Raw genomic sequence first — 5,604 nt, 5'->3', positions numbered from 1 at the left:
CACACATAAGCTAATTGAAAGCCTTAGAGGTGACACTACAACATATGGAAACTAACAACCCGGTCCAGAAGGAGCTGATTCAGCAAAGATCTCTGATGTGATTGAGGTGGTTAACCGTTAAAATATATGTTCTTTACATGCCTTAGATATGTTGCATCATGTTTCTTATGTTGAGTTACTGTAGCTCCTGTGAATGTGTGAAAAAATTGAGCCTGGATGGTTTGAACCAGTGGTTCCCAACACTTTTTAGCTTGCGACCCTTTAAAGTGAAGCAAAGTCAAACAGTAATTTGTCCTTCTTATTTAATAATTCTTAGGAGCATTTAAGCGGCTATAATCAATATTTTTACTGCCAGTGGGTAATGTGAGAGGTATTGCTTGTAGTGATGAACCTACAGAGAATTATCAGCAACACTGCAGCTCCCCTCTGCTTTACAACAGCAAGTTTCAGCTCATTGTCAGCTTTCCAGCTTATAGCTGTTTTCAGAGAAAAGTCTCTAAAACCCAACGGTACGCTTCCTGCTCAGCACCAAACCGCAAACAGACACAGTTAGCGACTAGCTTGTGAACATAGTGGAGCATTTAGCAGCTAAAGAGCCAGATATTTCCCTCCAAAAATAGCTAAAGGAGAGTGAATATCGGACTTACATTCAGGTGGACAGAAACACGGCTCCAAATGAATGATAATGTTGCTTCATAACTGCTGGATGTGGAAATAAGCAACTGTTTGTTGACAAGTTTGCCCTATCATCTTAAAAGGTGGGGTGTTCACAACTTGTGTCCACTACCCCCAGGTAGCCAATCGGTTAATGCAAGTATTTTTTCTCCTTTTCAATTGATTTCTCGTGAAACCTCAGATTCATCTCGCGTCCTAATGGTTACCTCCCGACCCCCAGATTGGGAACCACTGGTTTAAATAAACACTGAAAGGCGCAGACCTCAAAGATCCCACTACCTTTGTGTAAAGGTTTTGAGGGGTCAGTCAGTATATGGTACTCATTAATGTATTACAGTCAAGAGTTTTTTAACTTAAGAGTTTAAGCATCAGCTGCCTGGAAGTCTGACAATGTTCAGAAAAAGATTGTTGTTGGACTTGTTGACAGACCTCTGCGACAATTTTGCACACCTGGCATTTTCCGTTTTGTTGTACAACAACCACTTTGGTTGTAGAAAGTGTTATTGTTGCTGAACTTTTTAAACTCTGAAGGACTACATGGACAGGCGGAGAAGTTTTTGTAATGACAATCTAGTTCAGGAGAAAGATTTACAAAAGTGCCATTACTTCTTGCAGTAAGAAACTTTTATCCGAGCTTGTTGTGATGTGTCAGTTGAAGGTTAAACCTGTTATGAATATTCCTCACCATCTGTATCCTGCTTGTGTTCCATCCAAGTAATGCTACAACTTTATTAGTCTTAGAGGCAAATCCTTTTTGATTGCATTTTCAGGGCTTTTTTGTTGGATTTCTGGTGCCTCCTGGTGGTAGCTAATATTTACTACCACTTATAACATTTCCCCAAGTGAAATTCAAGACTCTAACTTCAACTTGTGTGTTTTTGTTTGTGTTGTTAGTGTCATCTTCTCACCTTGTTTCTCATTTCAGCAATTTACAAACACACATTGCTGAGAGGGATGTTACTCAAGTCTTTATAGATAGTAAAAAAAAAAAAAAAAAAAAATAGGTTTTAAAAGTTTAAACTCGTATGTGATGTTGTGATCGTTCCTAGATTCAGCAAATGTAACTGATCGATTGTTTTTCTTCAGAATGGGGTCCAAGTAGATGTAAACCTCAAGATCAACCATGCTGATGTTCACATTTTGCTGATATTTATTATCTCTTGTCTTAAGAATCACAGGTACGATGTTTAATGTAACGCTGCCTTTTTGGACATACCACCAACTCGGACCGTTTTGTCACATTGCAAAACTATAAGTCTTAATTAGGCTGAAAGTTGGACCGTCTTTCTGCTGACAGTGTACACTGAGAAGTGGAAATGACAGCTATAATGTGTTGAGCTACAAGTAGATTAATTAAAACATTTGCTACCTAAATGTCACAGGTCACTCTTAGATTCAACTTTGGTGTGTGAGTGTACTGTAGTCCTTATGAACTGTATGTGCCTTCTGTGAGTGTGGTCTGTCCAAAGGCCCTGTCTATTTTTGATATTGTAATGTTTCTTTTATGTACGTTGTCTTAGCACAATCATATTGACACATTACTGTAGTTTGCCAAAAGTTATTCAATTTTTTTTTTTCATTTTGAAGTAGTTTCACCAGCAAGATATCGTAGTTAGCTCTCAGCTGGATATAATCAGGCCTTAGATTGAAATCCATATTTAACGTCCACACCAGCCAACACAAGCACACAAATATTTGTGCTTTTTTTTTTTTTTTTTTGTACCATGTTTCTTTCTCTGTGCTCAAAGTCATCATTTAAATCCAACTAGTGTGTGTTCTTACAAATAAAACCTCCGTTAATCTGCAGTAGCAGGAAATATTTTCAGTGTAGCTCCATATGTTGTCATGTTATGAACTATTCTAATTAAACAACACGGGACCTGAATGTTGCAGTAGAATGTATATTTTTGTGTCTCGTCGGGTACCAAATGTGTGTTTTCTGACTGGCTTGTGTTTGACAAAGTTGTGTGTATTTGTAGAATTGTGTCATAAGTGCTTGCTTTGTTCACTGTTTTTATTTATTTTATTTTGAACATGGACAAACTAAATAGCAAGATTTTTTTCAGTGCAGGAAGGTGTTGTTTGGCCAAACTGAGGCAGGTGTGTCCTCCGTCTGTGTTTTATTTGAATAAAGGCGAGCTCAGATTGCATTGTAAACATCCCAGTGACTTTGACTGTTCCTATTCACCTCAACTGGAAACACAAATGTCTTGTTGAAACTGGTTGCAGCATCCAGTCAGTAGAGGTCATGGTCTCATAACATTTGATGAAATCTCGTCAAGCTGCAACTTTATCTGAGATATTAATTTAGCTGCAGGTACCTTTTTTTTTTTTTTGTAAATTGTTTGTAAGAAACTGCAGTGAAGCTGTAAACCAAACTTCAGTTTGCTGTTTCTGTAATTTATGTTAAATTTCTTCCTATATCTCCAAATTTTCTTATAGACATTCTGTGTTCAAATCAAATTAGAGCTGAAACTATTAACTAGAAAATTAATCAACAATTTTGATAACCGATTAAGGTTTAAATCATGTATTAAACAGAAATGACAAACGGTCTTTCCTGCTGCTCAAATAAGATTATTTGTTGCTTTTGTCTGTTATATCATCAAACAATAAAACTGAGTTTTAAGTTTGGTTTGACAAAAACAAGCAATTTGAAGATGTCACAGCGCTGGAAAATTGTGACTCATTTTGCTTTTTTTTTTCTGACGCTCTGTAGACTAATTTAAAAAAAGATCCACAGATTAATCAACAATAAATTTAATTGAGGCTGAAGTCTGCTGTTCAAGATGAACATAATTTGTTTCTCCAGTATGTCCCTAAACTTTCTATACAGATGTAGTTTTATCTAAACATTATACACACAGAAACAGTCCATGTTTTAGCTTCTCTGACTGAGCGTCTACGTTCCAGCCTCCTCAGGTGGCTGTCCAAGCCATAGCTCCTGTCCATCTATCCACCTACGTCGCCTCCCCAGGGGCCCCGATCACATTTCACCAGGGTGTGCACTCTTCGCCTCAGACGCTGCCTGTCGATAGGTGCTCTTTCCCGGGGAGAGGCCTGCCTCTGTCCCTCCCCAGAACCGAGGGAGTTGTGTTCCACTGACTCATGCATAAAAGATTAAGCAGTGGAGGGGAAATTGAGTCGAGCACCACAACAGCTCTCTCCCAGAGTGTAGAGGACAGGCTGCAGGCAAAGTGAATTATTAGTTTTAACAGGTGTAAGCTGCTAAGGGGGTGTACGTGGCACCGCTGATGCCCTGGAGAGAGTGTCTGTCCTGGGGATGGGCAGGAGAGCTGGGGTGCTGCTCTTTGATGGGTGACTGGCCAATACACACTGGCACCTGCTTGGCACCATGGAGCTGCCTCGACGCCTGAACTGGATAAGAAATCGACCCTGGAGGCCTCATGTCTGCCGCAGGGAGTTCAACCGTAAGTGTGTGTGTGTACAGTGGGTGAGGGGATTCGTGGATGTATGCCAAGTGTCAGTTAATTTTTCACCTCCTAATTTGATCATGAGATATTGACTTTGGAAGGTCTCTGCAGCTCTGCATCCATGATTCGAGTTTGTCATTTATTTGACTTTTCTGTGTTGTATTTCTGTGCTACGTGCTTACCACCAACTGTTCTTTTAATTGTGTGAGCGCTGCTGCTGTGAACCTGAGAAGCTTCCAGTGAAGTCATCGCTGTCTCGTCATGTGAAGTGTTGTTAGTGACTCCAACTGACTGTTAACTGCGGATGCCATCATGATAAAATCCTCCCGCTTCACGGTGTGGGTTGTTTGTATTGTTTCCGATGGTGTTTGATGATTTTAAGCACGTAAATATGTTGCACAATCCTCTAGGTTCTGCTTTCTAAATTAGTAATGCAACTCAGTAAAGTGTTTCCAGTCAGCACTTACACCACTTACATCCCCCACACAGTGAGCTAGGTGTCAGATTAGATTGATGTTGACATTGTGTGGGAAATGTCTCAGTCTTGGAGCAGAATTATGTACCAGACTCCATCCAAATTTGTGGACATTTGTGACATGAACTCTCTCCAATGTCTGCATGAATCATAAAATCAAATCTGGTTGGTGGGATTTCATCAGACGGAGTTAAACAAGATCTTAACGTAGCATTTCTGAGGAATTTTCAGGTAGTAAAACTCTCACACGTTAACTCGCAAACAGTCTTACATAATATCGTCTGCAGCAAGTTTTGGCTCTCACAGGGTGGTGAGTTGATACTCTCGTCTATTTGATCAGACTTGATCAGTGAATGTTTAACTGAAATTGCACCGATGTTGATTTTGTACAATCAGATTGTAGGGAGAATGGATTACAGCACTCATGTGGCCTTGCCAAGTGGGCCAGGTGGTGCTTGCAGTACTGGACAGAAAACTTTTTTTTTTTGCTGACTCACAAATATAAACTGTGGACGTGAGCACAGTGAGCACGTGTGTGGTGGTAAGTGCATACTACTGTGGTGCATTAGGAGTACGGGTGCCGTTGTCTGAGCTGAAAGGGTTCAGCAGCTACAACTTCTGTCTTGAGCAGGAGTGCAGTTTTGTTCTTATCCCACATCCTGTTCAGAGAGTCATGCTTATTGAGCCGCCGCTTAATGGGGCTATTGCTGAAGCAGAAATAAGGAGAGTGACAGGGTGTGGGATGAGAAAAACGCACAAGGGGATGATTATAATGTTATCTTACTCAGACATCCTCTGTTTTGTCTTGTATGAAAGAGTGAGAGAGTGTGTGAGAGATGGATTGCCTAATTGTGTGCCTACCATTAGCTAGTCTCAGGTGGGGAGGGGGCGTTGATCGACTGAGTGGTTATGACAGGGAGACAGCTTGAAACGCTGATGCTTTTAAGAGAGCACGTCCTGTGTAAGAATTCAATTTGTCTGGATGGCGTTTGATCAATGTTGTTTAATGAAGGGCACTGA

This window comes from Thunnus albacares, chromosome 19 (genome assembly GCF_914725855.1).
Source record: "Thunnus albacares chromosome 19, fThuAlb1.1, whole genome shotgun sequence".
NCBI classification, from domain to species: domain Eukaryota; kingdom Metazoa; phylum Chordata; class Actinopteri; order Scombriformes; family Scombridae; genus Thunnus; species Thunnus albacares.
This window is presented reverse-complemented; position numbering follows the sequence as displayed.